The sequence below is a fragment of the Fukomys damarensis genome, unplaced genomic scaffold (genome assembly GCF_012274545.1).
Source record: "Fukomys damarensis isolate Sample0158 unplaced genomic scaffold, DMR_v1.0_HiC HiC_scaffold_39, whole genome shotgun sequence".
NCBI classification, from domain to species: Eukaryota; Metazoa; Chordata; class Mammalia; order Rodentia; family Bathyergidae; genus Fukomys; species Fukomys damarensis.
The window spans coordinates 80708206-80735626 of NW_022900951.1; the positions used below are offsets into that span (position 1 = coordinate 80708206).

Consider the following 27421-nt stretch of genomic DNA (forward strand, 5'->3'; position numbering starts at 1 on the left):
CATTTTGACATCTTAATTCTGAGTAGCTCAGTATCCTAACTGTTTTCTGTATAGAAATTCTGAAGCGGCCACTGCCTTTCAAATGTAGTGCCAAAAAGCTAGAAAAATGTTCCACATGTGGCCTGACCAGCCAAGTGTACGAAAGAATGTCTAGACCCTAGATATGATTATGCAGATGACGATCTCTAAAATTATTTACTTCAGAAGCCACAGCACACTATTGACTCAAGTGCATTTGTGGTCAGCTGAAGTCCCCAAGCTCTTTGTACCTGAACCACTGTTGTCAAAACAGGATTGCCCCACCTTATGTTTGTGTAATTGAATTTTTATTGGTCTTCTATTGAAAGCACTATGAATTTGTATTCAGCCCTCCAGTGAATTAGTTAATCCTTTTTCGATTTGGTTCATCCGGAAAGTTGATAAGTAAACCTTATATATATTCATGCAATTATATACCAGCTACTTGCTAAAGTTGAAGGTTATGCTGCCTCAGAATTGTAGAGACTGTAGTAAAATCACCACAAGCATTAAGAATAGACTTTGTCTGGCAGTGCAGTGGGCACCCAGGACATGCAGAACCACACCAGGACCAGGTGATACACTCCTAGCCAGCCACCGTGGGATGGAGGGCTACATGGACTTGGACACAGACACACGCTGTGGTGGTGCTGTGCTTGGAGTATGCTGAAGTGCTGGGCCTGGTCTCAGAAAATGAGCTCTTCGGAGACACCATAAGCACAGAAGCCTTCTACCTGGACCTAGGGCTGGAGCTGTATAGAGCAGCCACTGGGAGTCCTGGCTGCCTGGCCCTAATGTCTACTAGCTGGCCTGTAACGGGTGGGCCCTGGAGGATCCTGCAGAGGACAAGGTGCTGGAAGTGGAGGCAGCCTTTGAGAAACACACCCTGTGGAAGACCCGGGTGCCTGTGTGGCTGGTGCCTAAGGTCAAGTTGGAGAAGGTGGAGGAGGAAGAGATGCAGGTGACAAGGATGCAGGGCCACCCGAGGCCCCTGCCCAGATAGCCTAGGATGTCTTCATGGCCCTGGTGCAGAGCATTGCTGCCAAGATGATCAACCTCAGAGCCTTGAGCCATGAGCCCCAGATGCTCCAGCACTTGCCTGGAACTCCAAGGCAGGAGATGGATGTGGCCCCCTGTGATCCTCACTTTCCCAGCCCAGGCCAGGACGGCTTCCCTGAGCCCAGCGCAGCAATGCCTGGGTCAGAGGCTTGGCCTGCGGAGTGTGGTTTCGAGCCACCCCACCATTCCCCCCCTGAGTGACCCCAAGGTCCCCACCATGGCCTCCCCAGCGCTAGTGAAGCTGGAGCAAGGACTTCATATGGCAGGATGAATCCAAGGTGGATGCCACAGGCTCCATGGTGAAGGACCACAAGAAGGCCCAGCTGGGCAGCTGGACCTCAGTGTGTAGATGAATGACTCCTATCTGGTGGAGGTGGTCCACTGGCAGGACTGGCAGTACCGTATGTGAGAGAAATCCTACATGTCCAAGTACAACCTGGTGATGCACATCCTTGGCCAAAATGGAATCAAGTCCCACTTGTGCCCGCATTTCAGCAAGCTCTTCAAGCATCCCAGCCACCTGCAGATGCACCTGCTCACACACCAGGGCATGCGGCCCCACAAGTGCCAAATGTGCCACAAAGCCTTCATGCAGTCCAGCCATCTCTAGCACCGCATGCTGCTGCACTCCGAGGTCAAGCTCTATAGCTGACACCTCTGTGGCAGTGGCTTCCTTTACCCCAGCGAGCTCAAGGCCAACGAGGTGCATCAAGTGAAGTCTGGACTTCTCCACACTGACCCAGCTCAACACCACCTGGCCTCCTACCATGGCCCAACCCTCTCTCTACCAGTGCCTCGAGTGTGACAAGTCCTTCCACCACTGCAGTCAGCTGCAGAACCACGTGCTCAAGCACCAGAATGTGCGGCTTTTTGTGTGCACTGAGTGCGGCATGGAGTTCGCCAGATCCACCACCTCAAGCTGCACTTGCTCACCCACAAGAGCGCAAAGGCATTCAGATGCGAAGTATATGGCTGGGAGTTCACCCTGCAGGCCAACATGAAGTGGCATGCGGTGATCCACACCAGTGTCTGGCCGTCTAGTGTCATATCTGCTTCAAGACCTTCATGCAGAAGCAGACCTTCAAGACCCACATGACTGTGCACTCATCCGTGAAGTCATTCAACTGCAAGGTATGCAGCAAATCCTTCAACTGCATGTACAACCTGCTAGGCCACATGCACCTGCACACAGGCAGCAAGCCCTACAAGTGCCCCTGCTGCTCTGGGACAACTTGAGCTGACACATGGAAGTCAAGTGTGGTGTCATAGACATCAGCCTGGAGAGGCAAGGTGGGTGGGCTGAATGCAGGGGACAGAGCAGGGGTGGCTCTAGTGCTGCGCCCTCAGAAGCCCCTCATCCCGGTAGGGCTGAGGGGTGTCTGCCCAAGGCTAAGAGCTCCTGGAGTGGGCTCAGGGCCAGAGTGCTGTGATCCAGGAGGGCTGGCCTGGCGATGATCTGTGTCTTCTTCCAAGGGCTTCTCCGGGCTCACAAAAACAATAATAAAAGCAATAATTTCCAAAAAGAGTTATGGCCTTTCTGTAAGAGAAATGATTTAAATTGAATGTTCCTGATTAGTGATTGAAATCCATCTTTGTTGACTATTCAGAACTTGTGGCTTAACAAGAACTTCTGGCATCTGAGTATAGTTTTAATTTTTGTATTATTTTTATTAGTACATATTTATAGTACATAATGATTACTTTCATCATGAGTTGATACATGTTCATAACACATCTTAATTCTTGCTTCATCTCCTTTCCTCCTACTCTCTCATCTCTCAGTACCCCTCCCATCTGCAAAATTTATATATCCTGTTTCCTGTTATCTATCATTTATTTTTTATCTGTAATTTATTTCTCTTTTGAATTTGTCATATGTGAGAATTCATCTGATATTTAAGCTTGTGTATCTGACATATTTCACTTAACATTATGTTCTTTTATTTATTTATTTATTTATTTATTTATTTATTTGGGTACCGGGGATCGAACTCAAGTCCTTGTGCTTACAAGGCAGGCCACCGAACCGCTGAGCTAAATCCCCGGCAACATTATGTTCTTAAGGTGCTTTCGTTTTCTTAAACATGACTTAAGTTTATCCTTCATGGCAGAGTAGTACTTCATTGTATATAAATGCCACCTTTCCTTTATCCATTCATCTACTGATGGACATAGAGACTGTTTCCAAGATTTAGCTATTATTAATTCCACTGCTATAAACATGGGTATTCATGTATCACTGTAGTATGATGTCTTTGACACTTTTGGTAAGATACATAGAAGGGGAATATCTGGATCAAATGGAATTTATACTTTTAGTCTTTTGAGAAATCTCCATACTGATCTTCATAGTTTACAGTTTACAGTCCCACCGACAATGGAGAAAAATTCCTTTCTCTCCACAGCCTTGCCAGCATTTGTTATTGGTTAATTTCTTGATGGTAGGCACTCTTTCTGAACTGAGATGGAATCTCAGAGTTGTTTTCTGCACTGATAAGTACCATACCCCCATGATCCAATCATCTCCTGGGTGTGAGCACATGAGCGTTTGTGGGGACATCCAGCTAAAAAACTGTAACATTGTCCAGAAGATTAAATTTAGGGATTGGTTAGGCTTTTTGAGAATTTCCTCAGGGTATCACTTGGGTGGATTCTTAGTTTACTGTTCTCACAGTTACACAGGTATCATTTTTAAACCCAAGTGCAAAAGTGAGCTGATTGATTAGATTCATTCATAGGAAAATGGATAGATATTGAGGATATACTCCTAAGTGAGACAAATAAGTCACATGTGTAAATACCGAATAATTTCTCTGGTGTGAATAAACTATAATAGTGCATAAGATCCTAATGATATAATTGACAATGTGAAATAGGAAGAAAGGGGCTAAAAGTGTATGGAAGTGGTAAGGGTAGGGGAAAGGTAATAAGGGAAAAGAAAAAAACATGAGAAAATGAGAAAATGGAAATGAAGTGTTTGTAAATGGGGAGGGGACGAGGGTGTGAAGGGAGAGCAGGGACAAGGGGAAGAAATGAGAACCAAGACCTGCTTTTAAGCTTGTGTATCTGACATATTTCACTTAACATTATGTTCTTTTATTTATTTATTTATTTATTTATTTATTTATTTGGGTACCGGGGATCGAACTCAAGTCCTTGTGCTTACAAGGCAGGCCACCGAACCGCTGAGCTAAATCCCCGGCAACATTATGTTCTTAAGGTGCTTTCGTTTTCTTAAACATGACTTAAGTTTATCCTTCATGGCAGAGTAGTACTTCATTGTATATAAATGCCACCTTTCCTTTATCCATTCATCTACTGATGGACATAGAGACTGTTTCCAAGATTTAGCTATTATTAATTCCACTGCTATAAACATGGGTATTCATGTATCACTGTAGTATGATGTCTTTGACACTTTTGGTAAGATACATAGAAGGGGAATATCTGGATCAAATGGAATTTATACTTTTAGTCTTTTGAGAAATCTCCATACTGATCTTCATAGTTTACAGTTTACAGTCCCACCGACAATGGAGAAAAATTCCTTTCTCTCCACAGCCTTGCCAGCATTTGTTATTGGTTAATTTCTTGATGGTAGGCACTCTTTCTGAACTGAGATGGAATCTCAGAGTTGTTTTCTGCACTGATAAGTACCATACCCCCATGATCCAATCATCTCCTGGGTGTGAGCACATGAGCGTTTGTGGGGACATCCAGCTAAAAAACTGTAACATTGTCCAGAAGATTAAATTTAGGGATTGGTTAGGCTTTTTGAGAATTTCCTCAGGGTATCACTTGGGTGGATTCTTAGTTTACTGTTCTCACAGTTACACAGGTATCATTTTTAAACCCAAGTGCAAAAGTGAGCTGATTGATTAGATTCATTCATAGGAAAATGGATAGATATTGAGGATATACTCCTAAGTGAGACAAATAAGTCACATGTGTAAATACCGAATAATTTCTCTGGTGTGAATAAACTATAATAGTGCATAAGATCCTAATGATATAATTGACAATGTGAAATAGGAAGAAAGGGGCTAAAAGTGTATGGAAGTGGTAAGGGTAGGGGAAAGGTAATAAGGGAAAAGAAAAAAACATGAGAAAATGAGAAAATGGAAATGAAGTGTTTGTAAATGGGGAGGGGACGAGGGTGTGAAGGGAGAGCAGGGACAAGGGGAAGAAATGAGAACCAAGACCTGCCATGTGAAGGTACAAGATTCCAATAATGAATGTAACTGTACTGTATACCTAAAATGTACCAATAAACTCAATGAGGAAGAAAAAGTGAGCTGAATGGCTGTTCTATGACTTTGCTTATACTTAGAAAATAGTACCACGCCATGAGCATGTGAATTGCTGCACAAGTGATATTTTTGCAAATTTTCAAATTGGATATGTAATATGGACTCAGCAGAAGGCATGATCTTGTTAATATACAAAGCACAAATTGGCAAATCGGTATTAAAGAACTTTATACTTCTCAATATGGTTCTCAATTCTTAAGTATATCAGAGTGAGAGCTTTCTGACATTAGACTTTATGAGGGGCACCATAACGTAGAAATTAGAGCCATGGTTATTGGACCATGATTATCTAGATTAAGAGCCTGTCTCTACTGTGTATTGTTTGTGAGACTTGGGCTATGTATGTAACTTCAGTGGAGAGTATTTTCTTTATCTTTTATTTACTGGGATAATATTAGTAATATCACCTAAATGTGTTAATCTAAACAATGTGTCAAATGTTTAGTAATTGTAGCCATTTTATTTATCATGGTTTTGATTGTTATTCTTGAGACCCAAGGTATTAGGTACCCCTTGAAATTATATGTATTAAGTTCTTAATCTGGGTTTAAATAATCTAGTTTGAGGATGCTTTTTGGTGCCCTGTTGACTCCTATGTTTACCTTATCCTAATTTCCATTCTAGTGACACTGGAACCAAAGTAGTTCTGGACCGTTGATTGTTTGTTTCAAGTCTTCTGATTAGTTTCCATGGTGACTGACAACCACATCATCTTTTCAGGGGAAGAAATTTAAGAAATACTATTTTTCTTTATGAATAAATACATTGCTTTCAGTATCTCTATACTTAGGCAGCAACAGTTATTTCTTCAATATGTTCACTTAAATGGTAAGAAAACTGCTTGAATTACAGAAATTGACACAAATAACTTTGATAGATATCAGGCAGATAAAGACTTGACATATAAGCCCATTTATTATTCTTAATTCTAAACTGTGATTTTTTTGTGTACCAGGGTTCGAACTCAGGACCTTGCACTTGCGAGGCAGGGAGCAGAACCACTGAGCTAAATCCCTGGCTCTCGTGATGCTCTTTCGCATCAATTATATATGAAGGGCTATTCTCTTAGCTAATAGGAGTTTACATTTGGTAATTTTCCTTACTAGATTTCCTAGTTTTGTTTTGCTGAAATGTAATTCAATTTTGGAAAGACTTTAGATATCTTAGCTCAATTGTAACCATTGTACAAATTATTTCTGCTTTTCACCCAGCTTCCACTTATATTTGCTTCAAACCATGGAAGAATTATTGAAAGTATGAAAATAGATGTGGTGCAATACTATTAACTAACCCACAGAATTTATTAAGATTTCAGAAGTTTTTCTACTCATTTCCTTTTTCTGTTCCAGAAACCAACTCAGGACCTCACGTTGGAGATAATATGTCATCTTTTCTTAGCCTTTTCAGTCTGACAATTCTTCAATGTTTTCTTGTCTTTTAGGACCATGATATATTTTTTTAATCTTATTAAGTTTATTGGTACTTTTTAAGGATACACTACAGTTACATTCATCATTGGGAGCTTGTTCCCTTACATGACAGAAATTGGTTCTCATTTTTTCCCCTTGTCCCTGCCCTCTCTTCACCCACTCCACCCTCTCCTATTTGCAAAGACTTTACCTCCATTTTTTTTCCTTTTGGAACCTCTATATTTTTGAAAGTACTGGCCAATTTTTCTATAATATTTCTCTGTTAGAGCTTTTCCAATGATTTCTCATCAATAGATTAAGTTATGCATTATTGTAAAAGATAGCATAGTGGTGATCTGCCCTTCTTTGTATTCTATCAACAGTTCCTGATGTTGCTATGTGTTGTGGGTAATGATAACCTCGATCATTATCAGGTGGTGTCTGTAATGATTCTTCCCCCTAAACTTAATTTTTCTTCTATTATTACTAAATATTTTGGGAAAGATACATAGAAGGTATGCAAACAACCTCTTGTTGCTTGAGATTTGCAAGCTAACATCCATCAGTTGAATTTGTCCACAACCATTATTACTGTGATATTGTAGTTGTTGTTTTCTCTGTTCCTCTTTGCTTTCACCTCTATTAATTTCAGTGCTTCTATAAGAAAGTTATCTCTACTTCTTAATTTATTTATTCATAGCAGCACAGATTAGTGGATATTTATTTCATTCATTGGGTTATCACATCTTCTAGTTGTTGCTCAAATTGCTCACAAGTTGGCCATAGGAATTTCTTTCAGGTTAGATCCTGTGTTCTTTCAACAAATCCTATAATCTTTTCTTTTTTAAATCCTTTTAAATGGCTATAGCTAGGAAATATATATATGTAACAAATTAGGAATATAAATGTTTACATTTATTTATGTACCTGTCTGAATTACATGAAGAAATAACCCACAAATCCATACTGATACCTACAACTCCAACCCAGGATCATAGTGCTCATTTTCACCTTCTCCCTTTCCCTATTTGTATCTTTTTCACTTGGACACTAAAAAAACCTGTTCCTTGTTATCTATAAATATATTATTTATTTTTATTCCTACTATGTAAATAGAGCAGTTATAGAATCCATGAGCCATACAACTATGAGAAGAAAATTTATAAACTCAAGTACAGTGTTTGTATGTAAGTGTATTCTATTCCTTTTGCCTTTAGCCTTTTATTATGCAGTCAAAATTCAGTTTTCTAAAATTATTTAGTTTAGTTCTTTTCATCCCCATCCTTTTCATTATAAGATTCATTTCTAATACAGTTAGATTCATTTGTCACACTCTGTAGTATAACACCTTCCCCAGAATTCTGTTTGAAATTTTAAAAATTTACATGCAGTAAACTTCACTATTGTGTTTATTTCTATGGGGTTTTGACAAATCCATGCAATAATGTATCTACTAGTATCATAAAGGATAGTTCTACATCCCTTAAAATCTCTTGTGCTGTGTCTATAAGTCAAACCTTGTAACCCTTGACCACAATTGATTAATTTTATATCTATATAAATAGAATCTTACAATGTATAGCTTTTGAGTTTGACTTACAGAATTTAGCAAAATTTAGGATTTATTGAAGTTATATATGTTGGTAGTTCATTTCATTTTATAGTGCTATTCAACTATAGTTGAGGAGTAAGATGTACCAGTTTGTTAAATCAGTAACCTATTTAAAGGTATTTGTATTGTTTCCACTTTTTGACTGTTTTGAATAAAGCTGCTATATGCATCCATGTATAGGGTTTCGCTTGGACATAAGTTTTCATTTCTCTTAGGTAGATACTTGTCACTGGGATAAGTAACTATAAAAGTTTTCTCATATATTGAAAAGAAAAAATCATATATGTATCTTGTAATATATTTTGGTAATTATCACCATTAAGCTTGGACCGTTTTAGTATAGTTTCATAACCCCCAACTTTACATCTCTTCAACATTTATTCTCAGAATCTTTTGATTTTTGTTAAACTTGGTACCTTTGTGCTGTTCCAACATTTCACTTTTGTACTCTTCATAGTAATCTAACATATTAATATTCTGGCTTATTGTTATATGGATTAGGATGGGTCATGGATCACATATTCCCCCAAATGAGTACACATGGGTACAAAATAGGCAACTTTGAAGGCAGGTACTGGCAATGTTTATTAGCTCCTAAAATATTGCTTTTATTTATTTGGTATTTTTGAAACGGGGTCTTACTCTTTAGTTGAGGCTGGCCTTGAACTCACTATGTACCCCAGGCTGGCCTCAGAGTCATGGTGATCCTCCTGGCTTAGCCTACCAAGTGCTGGGATTATAGGCATGCACCATCATACCTGGCCAAAGCATTGTTTTTTTTTTAAGGAAATGTCCTTTATGTAGTCGAAATGAGCAATGGCCTATCTGACGTTAATTGAAAGTCTCCCTAAAGCGTCCCTATCCTAATATATCAAACCTATCAGCTTGATACAGGACTTGGAGTTACTGCCATTAGCATCACTCTTCTGAGCGAAGTTTTCTGTTTAAAATGCACATTTTTAATCTGTGAGGGGTTTTCAGCACATTTGTTAGCTGTCACCTCAGAGATATCACAGCTCTGATCTCTGAGTTCTCTGTCTCTACTTGCACCTTCTGTCAGTCTGCAAATGCTCATCTCTGTTTATCAAACTGTGAGCTCTGAGATTCAAGATAGAGTTTCTCACTATTCCTTGTGTCTGGCACATAGTAGGTAATCCTTAGATACTTCTTGAATGGATGAATAAATGCATGATGGATACATAATACTTGAGGGTAGAGGGTGGGTGTTGGAAGGTGGGGAAAGACTCTTAATGTGACATAGGGAGGAAAAAGCAGGCCTCGGTGGAAGAAGGATATGGCAGGATTCTATATTATGAGAAAACAGCAGAATAGTACAGATCTATTTTGAGAACAGTGAGCAAATAAAAATAAGAACTAAGCAAATGCCAATGTCAAAGTTCAAAGCTTCTTGGAAGCTGTTATTAAGGGACCAGGTCCTGGAATCAGAATGAGTTAAAATCCCAGATTGGCTGCTTCCTGTTGGAATTTGATTTTTATTCCTGGTGAGATGGGGATCAACTTGGTATGAGTTTTTTGAGTGAAGCAATAAAGTTGATCTAACATTTATTTTAATAAGCCACTGTGATTATAGAATTGGGAATAGAATGAGGTGGAGGGGCAAGGACAGCACCAGTGGCATTAGTAAGGAGGCTTGGACTAGGATGGATGCAGTGGAGGTGGTCAGAAATAGACTTAGAATCTGTGCTGAAGAAAGAAGTGTCCAGATTTCATGGTAGATAATATTACATCCCTTTCCTTTATGCCCAATAAAACAGAACAGAACAAAACATCTTGTTATGTCCATAAATCATAAAATAAAAGTTAGTGTTAGTGGTTTAAGCAGACCTCATTTCCCAGTAGGGTGAAGCTTTCTTGATGTGGAGGTAACCTTGAGTTTGGTACATTTCCATCAGCTGACATGAAGCATTCAAGGTTATGTTTTCCAGCTGCATTCTATAAGCAGCATCAGCAGAGGAGTGTTTACATTACCTCTTTTTCCTGTGGATTGAATCTGTAGCAAACAGAGCAATGTGTATAATTTTATCTCACTTGAGAGCATTTCTAACCATGGGTCTGGTACTCCTTATATAGGAGACAGTGTTCTTTCAGGATATACATCTTACAGGGAAAGCATTTACCTAGTGAGGTAAATATGTTATGAAAACAATTTGGTCAGATAAGGGCTCAAGAGCAGTGCCTCTTTCACCATGTTTACCCACTTAGCTTCATTTAAGTTCAATTCTCTCACCGTGATTTGAAAAGAAAAAGTCTTGATTATTGTAACAATTGATATTCTCTTCCGTGGGTAAGATTTTTGTTTTTAAACTTCTAATGATTTTATGTATTGGTTTTACAGAATATTTCAGATGATTTTTATAGGGATTTAAAACAGTTACTCCGAGGAGATATTTATGACTGGGAAAGCTTTTGAACAAAGTATTCTCATGCCACTCAGTTGAACTCTTTTTTCTTAGTACTGGGGATCAAACTCAGGACCCCACACTTGCCAGGTAGGCACTATGCCACTGAGCTACATCCCAGGCCTGGGAGTTAAAAAACTTCTTAATTCAGTAATATCTCTTAGAATAGTGCTCCATCTCTTGCCTTCTTGACAAAACTAAGCGTCCAAATAGCAGCAGTAGGATTTGAATCCCTCAGCTGTGTATTCTCACGACTGAACATAACTGTGATTGTGAAGCAAAATCTTCCTTTGCTTCAGGATCAGTAGCAGCAACTGACAGTGACCTCTGCGAGTCCCTTGTGTCTCAGTAGCAGGCTAATGCAAATGGCTTGGGGGCAGCTTGGTTAAAAACGCCTACTTTGCTGGGATAGCATTTGAGTCATTGGAAATTTCTTTGAGACAAAAGACGGAAGGAAGTCTTTGTGAATTCTGTCAGGATGCCTACAGGAGGGTAGTAGCCAGAGGCTGAAATTTGCAGGTAAGAGTGTGCCTGTTATTGAAATAATTATATCCCAAGTTGTCCAAACCTCAGGGAAACTCCATTTTGATGGGCTCCTCTTTAGAAAGAAGTAAAAATTTCAAATCATAAGTGTTGAAGATGAAGTGATATTTCTAGATCTTTGTCTTTTATTATACTTCAGTGTATTGTGAAAAGTATGGCAAAGTCAGAAAATTTTATCTCCCATCATTATTCAAATAGATTAGAATACTCAGTACATTCATTGAGCACATCATTAATCCCAGGGAATTTTTACAGAGTGTGTTTTGCATGTTTTACTGTGTGAATGTATACACATTCAGAATTATTTATGAACCACATAAGCAAATCAGTTTTGTGAATTTGTAATCTCATGGTATGCACACAGAAAATAATATAATCCATAACCAGGCAGTAAAAAAGATGATTCAAGACTGTGAATAATAAAAAGGTTTTCATTCATTCCACATTTAGCAAATATTTACTGAGCAACTATTATGTTCTTTACATGTAAATACATACATAAGCAAAACAGAAAAATAATGCATTCATATTTTGTGTATGTGAAACAGACAATTATTAATAAATTATGCAGCATAGAGGCTGATTTCATAAAGATGCTCTTCATAAAGTTACAAACACTGTAGGAAAAAGATGTGGTTCTGTGTTAGAGTGACTTGTGGGCCTGTATGAGGAAAGCCCATAATTAACTATGTAATCAGGGAAGGCCTTACTAAGAATGTGATATTTGAGTTGTGATCTGAACACCACTGAGTAGACCATGCTAGAAGGTAGCTTCTAGAGGCATAGCACATGCAAGAGTCCTGAAATAGAACTCACTTTGGCTTGTTTGGACAAAAGCAAAGGTAGAGAACTAGTCAGAATATCTAGTGGTCTAGGCTTGTGATTATGGTGACTTGTCCTAGGGAGAGAGAGAGAGAGAGAGAGCAAGGGAAATGGAGAGGTGAATGGATTTAGGGATATTTTGGAGGAGGCCTCTTAAGACTTGCAGGATGATTGGATAGAAAGTATGGGAAAGAGAGACTTAAAGAAACTCCTAGGTTTGTGGATTCAACAGCTTAATGTGCTGTTAACTGGAGGAAAATACTGGAAGAAAAAGATGGAGATACCATTGGAAACCAAGAATCTTGTAAGATGTTGGAGTATGTGGGTCCTGCTTTGTAGTCTGATATAATCCCTTTTGTTGATTCTTGCTGTTTCTTGTGCAATTGCAGTTCTCTTTAGAAAAATCCTTTCCTACACCTGTGGCTTCAAGTGTTTTACCTATTTTTTATTTTTTTTTCATTGAGTTTATTGATACTTATTAGGTATACAGTACAGTTACATTCATCATTGGGAACTTGTACCTTTACATGATCTTGGTTCTTATTTTTTCCCCTTGTCCCTGCCCTCCCTTCACCCCTTCTTCCCTTCACTATTTACCAAGACTTTGTTTCCATTTTTTCATTTACTCACATTTTTTATTTTCCCTTTTTGCCTTTTCCCTACGTATCCCACTTCCCCTACTCTTTTAGCCATTTTGTTCTTATTTCACATTATCAGTTATACAATTTGAACCTTATTTACCCTTTTAGTTTTTCACACCAGAGAAACATTTGGTATTTACACATGTGTGTCCTATTTATTTCACTTAAGAGTATGCCCTCAGTGTGCATATATTTAGCTATCAATGTCTCTAGTTTTCTCATTCTTTATGGCTGAGTAGTAGTACTCCATTCTATATTTTAAAAAAACCACATTTTCTTTATGAGTTCTCCAGTTGTTGGGCAATTGGGCTGTTTATAAGTTTTAGCTATTACAAACTGTGCTGCTAAGAATATAGTGCACATATATTTATCTCCCAGTGGGTTCAATGTTTCTGTTTTAATGCTTAGATCTTTGATCCGTTTGGATTTTAATTTAGTGTATTGTGAGAGATATAGGTCCAGTTTCATCTTCTGCAAACAGCTATCTAGTTTTCATAACAACACTTGTTGAATTAACTATTTTTCCTCCAGTGTATACTCTAGCCCCTTGGTCAAATTTCAAATAGATGTATGTGTCTGGGGATGCTTTTTAAAAATCTTCTATTCTTTTTCATTGATCCATGTATCTGTGTTTTGCTTTGTGTTATAGCTTTAAGTCAGGTATTGTATGTCCTCCTGCTTTGTTCGTTTTGCCCAAGATTGCTTTTGCTATTCTGTGTCTATTTGGTTTCCATATGAATTTTGGAATTTTCTCTAGATCTGTAAAGTATGCTATTGGTATTTGGACTGGAACTGCATTGAGTCTGAAACCTTATGTACAGCAAAAGAATCAATTAGTGAACAACCTACAGAATGGGAAAAAATTGCCAGGTGTTCCTCAAAGATAAATTATCTAGAATATATAAAGAACTAAAAAAAAATAGACCACAGAAAATTAAAGACCCAGTTAAGATATGGGCAAGTGAAATGAATAGACACTTCACTGAGGAAGAAATAGAAGCGATCAACAAATATATGGAACAATACTCAACATGTCTGCCCATTAAAGAAATGCAAAGTAAAACAGCACAAAGATTTCATCTCATTCCAGAAAGAATGGCAATCATCAACAAATCAAAAAATAAATGTTGGCATGGCTGTGGTAAAAAAAGGAACCACCCTATACTGTTGGTGTGAATGCAAACTAGAACAACCATTATGAAAATCAGATGGAGACTTCTCAAAAAACTAAAATTAGAAATTCCATTTGACCCAGCTATTCTACTTCTGGGTATATTCATCGTAGTGTCCGTCATACTACAGTGATACATGCATACCAATGTTTATTACAGTGCAATTCATAACAGCTAAATCCCGGAAGCAGACTTTTTACCCATCAACAGATGATTGGATAAAGAAAATGTGGTCTCTAATACTACTCTGCTATAAGGAAGGACAAATTTGAGACATATATAGGAAAATGAATGCACCTGGAAAATATAATGTTGAGTGAAATAAATCAGACACATATATCTGAATACCATGTGGTATATCTTATTTGAGTGAGGCAAAGTACAAATTAAGAGAAAAATAAATAAAGGATAGATGGGGACAAATAGATGGTTCTATGACTCTCTTGCAGATGGGAAGGGGTCCAGGTGACCAAGAATGATGGGCAGGGGTGAGGGTGAGGGGTTGGAGACTGAAGATATGTTATGTACAGAATCCTAATAACCTCAATGAATGGAGACGTTATATGCAACAAAATGAACTTAAATTAATAATATCAATAAGAATGAAAGTGGGGAAAAAGGAATTAGAGAAGGAATGAGGGAAGCAGGAGGGAAAAGAATTAAAAAAGAAATAAGCTGTATTATGTACATGTACCAGCTCCTCAAGATGATCATAAAATGCATATACTGCAAATATATGGTAATAAATGAAAAAGAGCCCTGCTTTGTAGATTTGGGGATCCCTGTTAGATACACTGAAGTTGTTGCCAAGAGTCCTCACAATAAATCCCATGTTCACATGGAAGGTTTCGAGGTGCTTTGTCAGTGCCGTTGTCAATGTTTTGTACAGAGGTAAAATGAGCTCCATCTTTTAAACCCATAACAACTTAAAAAGCTTGGCATCTCTCTTGTGTGTCAAATTCCATATATCAAATTGTTTACTAAAATGGTCACCAAAACTTGCATGTTCAAAGCTAACGCTGTTAGCTTGTTCTTTATACTTTTTCCCTCTGTACTTTTTAATGTTGCTCAGTGATTTCTTAGTTCACCCCATGACCCAAGCTTATTCCTATAATCTACACGGTCTACTCCTCATTATTCAACAGATCACTAAATTGTCTTCCAAATATCTCTCTAATCTCACGCCTATTCTCTACTTTAGATGCTACTACTACTATTCAGACCACATTACCTCTTGCCTGGGTTACTGTAAAAATGTATGCTGATATGCTATCTTATGAAATTACCCTTACCCTCCTACGTTTTGGTAACACTTGCATATACTTCAAATCTCAGCTCAGTGATAATTTTTTTTCAGACAGACTTCCCAGACATCTCCAACTAGTCATTACTCTAGATTAAGTAGCTCCTTTTATACTGTAGTTCTCTACAGTGTCCCATACTTATTTTTATCATAGCAAGAATCACACATTATTATAATTGCCTCTTTACTTGTTTTTCTCCTCAGTTTCACTGTGAACTTCTAGATATCAGAGAGCGTATCTCTTATTATCACACCTCCGGTTACCAAAATAGTGCTTAACACATGATTGACACTTAAATTTTTTTTGAACAAATGAATGCTTGAAGCAAATTAGAAAGTAAACTTTCTTGAAGGCAAACTGAAAAAAGTAAGGAGTAATAGTTTATGCTTCTATAAAGTGAGGAAGTAAAAAACAAAATAAGCCAGAAAATCTCATGAAGCGCCATATTCTGGGGCAGGTAGCATAGGAACAATTAATATTATATGTAATCTAATTTTGTATTATAGTTTGTGAAGCACAAATAGACTCATTCCTATTTTTGTGAAAACATTAGAGAATCCAGAGAAAACTAAATTATATTTACTAACCTCTGGTTAAGGAAATGTGAGAGTATGTACTACCTAAAGACTTCTAAGTTATAACTGATCCAGGATCTGTATTAATCAGGTTGGGAATAAATTGATTATAGATTAATAATTTTATCATAACCAGTCCTTAAGCTTGGTATCTTCCTCGGTATTCATCTATAGTTTTAGATGTAGATACAGAATAGGATTACTGAAGCCCACACTATTTTATATTTTCCAAAAATGTGATACGGAGTTCCTCTTCTGAAAGAATCTAAAAGTTCCTTATATACTAAACCATTAAATAAAATGTTCTTTTAATATAAATGTCTTTAAAATGTTCATGACTAATATAAATAAAGTATATTATCAATTATTTGATGTAAAAGTAGCATAGACTTGATGACTTGTGCCTGGACACCCTGAAAAATTGACCTTTATGACTGTAGGCTTTGGCCTCATTTGCCCATTACTTAGGATTGCACCAAAACGCTTATCTCCAGTCAATTAACTAACTAACTAACTAACTAACCATATTGTTAGAGTATACAGAATATAGGTGAAGATCTGGTAACACTGAGTCCATATTAAATGGTCAGCAACCTTATAAACATTTATGTAGGAATGATTGATGACCATTCCTGGAGATAGCAAAACCAGGATGAATTGTTGTTTAGATACAGATAACTAACTGCTTATATCTTCATCAAATTGTATTTTGTGGGGACAGGTATTTGGAGATGGGATGGGTTATGAGAGTAGATTAGGGGAAGAAGGAATATTATAAGCATAGAGAGAGAGGGAGAGAAAGAGAGAGAGATATTGAGAGAGAGAGGATAATTTCTAAATATCTATATAGAGAGAATTTTTTTTTCTGAGAAGATATGACTTTCATTAGTTCAGTAGAGAGCTGTACAACTTTAGAATGGGAATTTGGTATGAGATTTCTGATGTCCAGTGTCAAACTGGCCTAAAAGAGTTACGTGTTCTGTAGGAGAGGATAAGGGTTGAGGAAAAAACTCTTGCCTAATAGAAGGAGAAGTTTCGTCTCTCTCTTTTTAAGGTCAACATTTTCTTAAACACACACACACACACATGCACACACAAACACACTCAAAGACATTTCACAGGCAAAACAAAACAAAACAAAACAAAACAAAACCAACAGCAAAACCAATCTGCCTTTATAGGGCCTAGACTGAAGGGATTACACAGAGGAAGTGGTTAGGTAAGGGCTGCATAGAAACCTGCAAATCACGAAAAGAAACTATATTTATCCAGTGCCTTCTCTGTACTATTCTTAATGTACTTTTCTTCCTTTCCATTATTCCATTTCCAGCTGAAAAGTTAAGATCTGTAAGAAGTGAAGTTATTTTTCGAAGAAAATACAGCAAGTAAGTGATGGAGTTGTCATTCAGACATAGGTATTTGGAACTGCAAAGACCATTCACTTTCTATTAAAATATGTTGCTCTATCCACTGACAAACACTGTTTTCCTGTCCATTCACTATCTTTCTACTTATGCTTTTGGCTAGTGAAATGAACATGGCCTCTTGGTATTACAAGAGCTAAGGTGTGAGTGCAAAACTACCTTCTCACAATTCTGTACTTTAGGAATGTCTAGAATGTTTGCATAAGTGGTAAATAGTAAAACTAGCTCTAATATAATTTTAGGAATTCATCATTTGATAGCATTTGAGAGTTTTCTTATCAAAATGGTATGTGGCCCAAGTGGGGCTATATTACTTATTTTTCTAGTGGACACATAAACTTATACATATTTAAAGAATACCATGTGATGTTTCCATATCTATGTATGGTGGGTAAGGTTCCTCAAACATTTATCAGTTCTTCAAGGAGAAAACATTTAAAATGCTCTCTTTAAGCTTTTTAAAACATACAGTATATTATCACGTCTACATTCACCCCATTAAGCAATGAAAAATTAGAGCTTATTTCTTCTATGCAATTGTAACCTAGAAAAAAAGTTGACCAACCTTTCTCCATCCTTCTCTCTCCTTTATTCTGTACATCATCTTTTAACAACTTTTCTTCTCACAATTTCTGTTAGATCAACTTTTTTAGATTCTGCATATGAAAAAGATCATGCAATATTTGTTTTTCTGTGCTGGGCTTATTTCATTTAACATTCTATCCTCCATATCCACCCATGTTGTCCAAATGATGGGATTTTATCCCTTTTATAGCTGAAAACTATAACATTGTGTATGTGTAACATATTTTCTTTACCCATTCACCAGTCGGTCAGTGCATATGTTGATTTCTCTCTTTGCTATTGTAAATAGTGCTATGATAAACATGAGAATGTGAACATCTCTTTGAAATACTGATTTCATTTCCTTTGGATATAAATCCAGTAGTAGGATTTATGGATAATATGGTAGTTCTATTTTTTATCTTTCAAGAAACCTCCATATTGTTTTCTATAATGGCTGCATTAATTTACATTTTCTGTAACAGTATGCAAAGGTTCCCCTTTCTCTCTATCTTCACTAAAACTTGGTATGTTTTGCCTTTCTGATAATGGTCATTCTAAATAGAGTGAGATGATATTTCATTTGTGTTGTGATTTGTATTTCCCTGATTATTAGCTGTGATAAAATATTTCAATATGTGGGTCCAATTCATTTCACTTACGAGTATGGTATCAAGGTGCATTCATTTACATAGAAATGTATCAAGTTTATCCTTCTTTATGGCAGAGTAGTATTCCATTGTATTAAAAAAATATCTTCTGTATCCATTCATGGGTTGATGGTCACTTGGGCTGTTTCCAAGATTTAGCTGTTAGAAACTGTGCTCCTATAAACGTAGGTGTGTGTATATCACTGTGGTATGATGCTTTTAATTCTTTCAGGAAGATACCTAGAAGGGGAATAGCTGGGCCAAATGGAACCTAAAGCGTCACTTTTTTGCAGAATCTTTACACTGATGTCAACAGTGGTTGGACCAGTTTGCCCTCTTAGCAACAGTGGATAAAAGTTCCTTTTCCCCCACAGCCCAGCCAGCGTTTATTGTTTGAGTTCTTTCTGGAATGATATGGAATCTCATCATTGTTTTAATTTGTGTCTCTTGATTGACCAGTTACATTGAACATTTTTTCATATATGTATTTGCCATTTGTATTTCTTCATTTGAGAAGTATGTATGTATTTCAGATGCTCATTTTTGGATTAGGTCTTTAAATTGGAGGGTCTGAATTTTTTGAATCCTTTATATGTTCAACATACTAATCCTTTGTCTGAAGAAAAGCTGTTTATTTTTTCCCACTCTATGGGTTGTCTTTTCACTCTGTTGGTGCTTTCTTTTGTTAGGCAAAAGCTTTTTAATAGGGCGAGTTCCCAATTGTTGATTTTTCATATTATTTCCTGTGCTATCAGGGTTTTATTTATGAAGTCTTGTCGTCAAAGCCTATGTCCTCAAGAGTTCTACCTATTCTCTCTTACAGCAGGTTTAGTGTTTGTGTTTTAGTATTTAGATCTTTGGCCCATTTTGATTTTAGTTTACTGCATGGTAAGAGACATGGGTCTAAGTTTTACTCTTCAGCATGTAGAAAAACAGTTTTTCCAGTACCACTTATTTAAAAGGCTGTCTATCTTCCAGTGAATGAATGTGGTTGGCCTTTTTGTCAAAGATAGAGTGGCTGAGTGTGTTTTGGGTTATTTCTGCATCTTCTAATCTGTTCTCTTGATACTCAGGTCTGTTTTTTCTTTTCCAGTACCATGCTGTTTTTAATCAGAGTAGCTCTGTAGTACAATTTCAAGTCAGAGATTGTGATGTCCCCTGCCTTGTCTTTATTGCCCAGAATTGTTTTTGATATTCCAGGTCACTTCAAGATCCAAATGAATTTTAGGAATATTTTCTCTAGTTTTGTGAAGCATGCTAATGGTATCTTGATTAGGATTGCATTAAATCTGTATACCAGTTTTGGGAATATGGACATTTTCACTGTGTTGCTTCTTCCTACCCAAGAGCAAGGGATATCTTTCTACTTTCCGATAGCCTCTTTTTCAGAGATTGTAATTTTCAATGTAAGGATCTTTTACTTTCTCTATTAGATTTATTCCTATATATTTCATTTTTTTAGGGCTATTGTGAAATGTTTTGTTTCTCTCATTTCTTTCTCAGTTATTTCTGTGAAGGAATGCTATTTATTTTTGAGTGCTGACTCTGTATCCAGCTATGCTACTGAATTTGGTTATTAAATCTGGAAGTGTTTTGGAGTTTTGTGGGTCTTCTATGTAAGTGTCATGCCACCCACAATAATGATAATTTAACTTCTTCCTTTCCTATCCATATTACGTTTATTTCTTTATCTTTTCTAATTACTCTGGCTAATGTTTCCAGAAATATATCAAACTGGAGTGGTGACAGTGGTCATCCTTATCTTGTTCCTGATTGAAGAGTGAAATTTTTCAGTCTTTGACTATTTAGTATGATGCTGGCTGTTGGTTTGTCATATAACTTTTATCAGATTGCAATACTTTCTATTCTGATTTTCTGTAGAGTTTTTAAAATTATGAATGTGTGTTGGACTGTTTAAAATGCTTTTTCTGTGTCTACTGAGATGATAATATGATTTTGTCTTTGGCTTTGTTGATTTGGTGTATTACATTTACTGATTAGTATATGTTGAACCATCCCTGCATTCCCTGGATGAATCCTACTTGGTCAGGGTGTATAATGTTCTTGATGACGTGCTCCATTCTGTTCTCTGTTTTTGGTTGGGTCCTTCTCTGGATTGGGTATTAGGGTAATATTTGCTTCCAGGAATGATTTTGGGAGTATTGTTTCCTTTCAACTTCATTGAAGAACTTGAAAAGAAGTGGCATTAGCTCTTGTCTAAATTTCTTGTAGAATTCAGCAATGAAACCATGAGGACCAAGGTTTTTCTTTGTTGGTAAGCTTTTCATTACATTTTCAATTTCACTGACTGATGCTAAGTTATTTAGAAATTTTATAACTTCTTGATTTTGCCTAGGTAATTCATATGTATCTAGGAAACTGTCCATTTATCCCGTGTTTTCCATCTTGTTAAAGTAAAGGTTCTTGAAGTAGGTATTGAGGATCTTTTGGAATTTCACAGGATACATAATCATTTCACCCTTTTCATTTCTAATTGTATGGGTTTGAGTCTTTTCTTTTTCTTTTAAGGTTAGCTAAGGGTTTATAAATTTTATTTAATCTTTCAAAGAACCAATTCTGTATCGTTGATACTTTGTATTGTTTTCTTAGTCTCAATTGCACTTATTTCTACTCTGATTTTTATAATTTTATTCCTTGTACAAGCTTGGTGCTTTATTTATTCTTCTTTTTCTGGAAACTTAAGGTTCAACATTAGGATATTTGAGCTCATTCTGTTGTCCTGATGTTTGAATTCATCATTATAAATTTCCCTCTTAGGATTGCTTTCCTTGAGCCCCATAAATTGCAGTATGTTGTATCAACATTATCATTTAATTATAGATACTGTTAATTTCTTCTTTAATTTCATCTGTGACCCATTGGTTGTTATTAAAACAGCCATTGGTTGTTATTAAATTTCCACATGTTTATGGAATTTTTATGGTTTATTTTGATGTTGCTATCCAGTTTCATTGCGCTATGGTCAGATAATATGCATGGGATAATTTCAATTCCTTTTCATTTACTTAAGCATGTTGTATGGGCTAGCATGTGGTTTACTTTGGATGATGTCCCTTGTGCAGCTGAGAAGAATGTATATTCTTATGTTGTGGAATGGAACACTGCATAAATCTCCTAAGTCCATTTGTTCACAAGTTTGCTTAAATTCTCATAATTCTTCATTGATATTTTGTCTCATAGATCTATTTATGATGGTGAGGTATTAAATTCCCCTATTACAATTGTATTAGTGCTTATTAGATTTCTCATGTCCATTAATATTTATTTTATATAGTTGTGTGCACTGGCATTTGGTGCATATATATTTATAATTGTTATCTCTTCTTCTTGGAGTTTTCAATTTACAAGTGAGTAGTGATCTTCCTTTTCCATTTTGATCAGTCTTGGCTTGAATTTCACATTGTCTGCAATTAGAATAGCTATCCCTGCTTTATTCTGGGTTCCTATTATGTGGAATATTATTTTCCATTATTTGACTTTCAGCCTATGAATTTCTTTGTTAAATTTGATTCTTTTATGCAGTATATGGTTGGATCTTGTTTCATGACCCATTTTCCTGTCTATTTATTTTGATTGGTGAATTGAGACCATTTACATTCATAGCTTTTACTAATATACATTGACTTTTCTTTGTCATATTATTTTCCTTCTCTTAGTCCCCTATTTTTTGCCTCTGTTGAGTTGTTTTCCCTGCCCGGTGGCTTCATTCTATTAGTGTTCCTGGAATTGTAGTCTTCATTATCTATTGCTAAAATAGCCTTCAGAACACTTTGTAGAGCTGGTTTGTTGGTTGTGAAGTTTGTCAGGTGTTCTTTGTTATGAAAGTATCTAACTTCTCCACTGATTTTCAAAGATAGCTTTGCAGGGTACAGAAATCTGGGTTGTATTTTGTTTTCTTTTGGGGCTTCTAACACTTTACTCCAAGCTCTCCTTGTCTCAAGGGTTTGTGTTGGGAAGTCTGCTGTGATTCTGATGGGCTTTCCTTTATAGGTGATGTTTCTTTTTTTTCTAAAGTTTTTTTTTTTTTTTTGGTTTTTTGAGACAGGGTCTCACTATGTAGTTGAAACTGACCTGGAAAGCGCTTTGTAGCCCAGGCTGGTCTCAAACTCACAGTGATCCTCCTGCCTCAGCCTCCCGAGTGCTGGGATTACAGGTGTGAGCCTCCACGCCTGGAATTTTCTAACAACTTTTAATATTCTGTTACTTTTTCTAAATGTCTGGAACATTCACAATTATATGCCTTAGTGTAGATTTATTTTGGTCATGGCTCTTTGGACTTCTATATGCCTCACTTGTCTGTATGTTCATTTTTTTTCATATTTGGGAAGTTTTCTGCCACTACTTCTCTCATCAATTTTTTGAATGTCATTTATGCTGTCTCTGACTTTCTTATTGACTCTGATCTGTCTTATGTTTTCTTCTTTGCCTCATTTTGGAGTTGTTGGATTGTCTTTTTCATAGTCCCTTGCTTTTTTAAAAGATACCTTTCTTTCCATGCTTGTTAACCACAATCTTCCCTTATAGGTAAAACATTCCATCCACATTTTTTGTTAATTCATCTTTGAAATCTATTAATGGAATTCTTAATTTTCTGGATATTTCTTTGAATCTGTTTCATGGATTCCATTTCTTTCCTATGTTAGGTTGGACTTTCATGGTTTCCATCATTTTCCTACTATCCTTTATTTTTACAAAATTTATGTCTACTCTAGATTCATTGAGCAAGTCCTTTATTATGATTGTTTTGTCTTTTTTTTTTTTACCGGATATGTTATTTCTGATTTGATTTTCTCTTTAGCCTTATTCATCTGTTTATTTACTTCTGCTTCTCTCATTTCAGATAATTCAGGTGGCAGCTCCTGATTTCCTCTCTCTCATTATTCCCTGGATTTATCCTGGGTGGTCTGGTGGTCTGGGATTGCATTTGCTTCTGTGTCTTATAATTTTCTATTTTTAATTTTAATTGGTTTTCTGTGTTGATGCTTGTAAGTTTCTTATGATAAGTAGCATTTTCACTAGTATCAAGGCTTTCCCTAGGAAATGTCTATTCCTCAGAGATGTCTTCTAGGGGTAACAAGACCCTACCTTTGCAGTTTATTAGGGAAGAGAAGTTGCTGTCTATTTGACTCAGCACTAAGTCCTTTTGTACTAGACTATGGTGATGATTTTGACTCCAATCGTATTGTCACACAAGGGAAAACAACTAATTATAAAAGGTATGGCATCCTGGCTAAAGTAGTACAATTAGCAATAACGATATCATCAAGCACAGCCTAGAAACTAACAAACTCTAGTAACTATTAATTTGCTACATTGAACTATAGGAGCAATAGCTATAGATCTGTAATGGCATTCAACATAAACCAGGAATCTGTATGCAGTGAGTTTCCCCTTGGTTGAATGATTTTTCCCTATGAGGGGGAAACTTAAGAGGGATAGGGGGCAAAACAGAGATAACTGAAAAGAAATATAGTAAATGCAAAGGTGAAAGACAAAGGTTGATCACCCAATCACTGGGAAACCGAACAAGAGACTAGAAGAGAAAGAATGAAGGAGAAAGCAAAAGAGTATTGAAGCAAATCAGAAAGGTTAGAGACAATATTCTCTCACTGAAAATACCAAAAGTCAAGAGAGACAGTTGAGGAAAGAGAAACAGAATGGACAAAACTAAGCAAAAAGTAAAAGTAGGAACCTAAGCAATCAAGAAAGAAAAAAAAGCTGGCAGAAAAAGGAAAATGAAACAATAAAGAGAGAAAGGTAAAAGAAAAAATAAAATCCCTCTGGTGACCACAGTTCTGCAGCAGTCCCCAGGTTGGAGCCCAAATCTATGCTGGGTAACCCCGGCCTGTCTGAAGTGGGATTAGTGCTGGGTGCAGGGCTTATCTTGGCCTCCAGATATGGGGCCAATCTTTGGTCAGTAGCTTTCTAGATGTCCTTTGGCAGCCAGCCCATGTCTCCTTACCCCGTTTGTCTCTGCTTCACTCTGCCTGTTGCTGTAATGCCCTCAGACAGGCGAGCCAAGGCTGCTCCCAGTCCTATTTACAGTTGGGTTCTCCTGGGTCTTGCACTGTCTCTGTTCTACTTTGGTGGCTCCTTTCATGCCAGTGTTTGCAGGGCCTGGGGATGCTGACTTCACTTCCCATTCATTGACTCCCACATCTGCCTACATTTCTTTTACATTTATTGAATCTGCTGGTGTGTAACTTGTTCATAATAATCTTTTGTGATCCTTTGTTTTTCTGTGGTGTCAGTTGTAACATCTCCTTTTCATCTCTGATTTAATTATTTGGAGTTATGTTTCAGAACTAAAGTGTTCCCCCAAAGTGTCTAGTTTTTGAAAGGTGACTGGATCATGGGGTGCTATATGCATCAGGAGATTTATTCTTTAATAAGTTTAGTAGCTTGAATGCTTTTTGGGGGGGATGGTTGGAGTTGGAGTGTCGCCTTGAAAGTTATACTCTTGTCCCCGATTTGTCCCTAATCTCTCTGCTTCTTGAGTGCCATGAGTTGAGAACTTTTTACTTCGTCATGTCTTTTTTGCTATCACATTTTTACCTTAGAATCAGCTGAGCATGGACTAAAACCGTGAGCCAAAATAAATCTCTCTTTAAGTGTCAGGCATCAGGGATTTTTGTCCCAGTGATGGGGAAGTGGCTGAGACATTTGCATCCTTTGTCTTTTTTTCTTAGTGTAGTTAATGTTTTGTCAATTTTATTTATATTTCAGTAAACTTTTTGTTTCATTGGTCATTTGTTTTAGATTTTCAGTCTCTGATTCATTTGTTTCTACCCCATTCCTTATTATTTCTTCTACTCATTTTGACTTTGGTCTTACTTTCTTGAGATTGCAATGACAGTTTACTTATTTGCAATCCTTCGACTTTTTTTTGATGTAGGTGTTGATTGCTAGAAACCTGCCTTTTAGTACTGAATTTTCTTTTTATTAAATTGAGTTTATTGGTACATTTTAGGTATACAGTACAGTTACATTAATCGTTGGGATCTGGTACCTTTACATAACAGGTCTTGGGTCTCATTTTTCCCCTTGTCCCTGCCCTCCCTTCATCCCCTCCTCCCCTCCCCATTTAGAAACACTTTATTTCCATTTTTTCATTTTCTCATATTTTTTCTTTTCCCTTATTAGCTTCCCCCTATCCTTCCCATTTTCCCTACCCTTTTAGCCCCTTTCTTCCTATTTCACATTGTCAATTATATCATTAGAATCTTATGTACTATTATAGTTTATTCACACCAGAGAAACTTAGTACTGAATTTTCTGTGTCCTCTGTGTTTCGGTGTGCTGTATATCCATTGCCACTTTTCTCAAGAAATTTTTATGTTTACTTCATAATTTGCTAATTTGTTAATTGACTATTCAGTAGCATGTTGTTAAATTTCCATGTATTTGTATAGGCTCCAAAGTTTTTGTTTTTGTTTTTGCTTTGAGTTTTAGTTTGCTGTACTGTAATAAAAAAGATACTTGATGTAATTTTTAAAGTTGTTAGACTCAATCTGTGTTCTACTGTGTAATTTTTCCTACAGAATGTTCCATGTGCTGGTGAGAACAACATTCTCGAGAAGTCCATTATGTTTATATAGTCTTGGGTGCACCTTAACTCTTGTTTCTTTGTTGATTTTCAGTCTGGGTGAAAGTGAGGTAAAAAGCTTCCTCCCATTACTATATGGAAGTCTATTTCTCCCGCTAGGGAGAAATTCTTAATATGTGCTTTACATATTTTGATATTCTAATATTGGAATATATACATATATATTTGTTATTTTCTCCTGTTCGATTAACCCCATTTTATCATTACATAAGATCTTCCTTGTCTCTTACTGCATTTGATTAAAATCTATTTTATCTGATATGACTACTACTGATTTTTAAAATTCCATTTATATGGAATGTATTTTTCATTCTTTTCCGTTTTGTCTATTACCCTTCTGGAGAAAGTTTTTTATAAGTAGTATATGTTCAAAAATTTTTTTTCTCATTGAATTTATTGGTACATTTTAGGGATACAGTACAGTTACATTCATTATTGGGATCTTTTACCTTCACATGACAGGTCTTGGTTCCCATTTTTTCCCCTTGTCCCTGCCCTCCCTTCATCCCCTCCTCTCCTCCCCATTTACAAACACTTCATTTCCATTTTTTCATTTTCTCATATTTTTTCTTTTCCCTTAGTACCTTTCCCCTACCCTTCCCACTACACATTTAGCCCTTTTCTTCCAATTTCACATGGTCAATTATCTCCTTAGGATCTTATGTACTATTATAGTTTTTCACATCAGAGAAACTATTCGGTATTTACACATGTGTGACTTATTTATTTTACTTAGGAGTATATCTTCAATATGTATCCATTTTCCTATGAATGAATCTAATTTCTCATTCTTTGTGGCTGAATAGTATTCCATTTTATAGAAAAACCACATCTTCTTTATCCAGTTTCCAACTGATGGGCAAATGGGCTGTTTCCAAGTTTTAGCTATTACAAACTGTGCCGCTATAAACATAGGTGCACATATATCTCTGTGATATGATTTTTAAAATTCTTTTGGAAAGATACCCAGAAGAGGCATAGCTGGGTCAAATGGAACCTCTAGTCCCAGCTCTTTGAGGTATCTCCATATTGATTTCCAAAGTGGTTGCACGAAAATTTTTAAAATAAATTTTTATTTTATTAGTGCATGTTTGCAATTCATGCAGTTTACAGTCATCTTGGGAAGTAGTTACATGTGCATATTACAGCTTGCTTCTCTTTTAAAAATTGCCTTCCTCTTTCCCCCTTCTCCTCCCTCCTCCTCTCATTTGCTTTCCCCTTTTCATACTTCTTGACACTATTTGTCCTAACTTATGCTATGACATAAAAAT

The 27421-nt window shown here is 36.6% G+C and overlaps 1 pseudogene; it reads left to right on the forward strand.

The window, feature by feature from the left end:
* The first annotated feature begins 622 nt into the window (after positions 1-622).
* LOC104863716 lies at positions 623-2507 on the forward strand (annotated as a pseudogene).
* The last annotated feature ends 24914 nt before the right edge of the window (positions 2508-27421 follow it).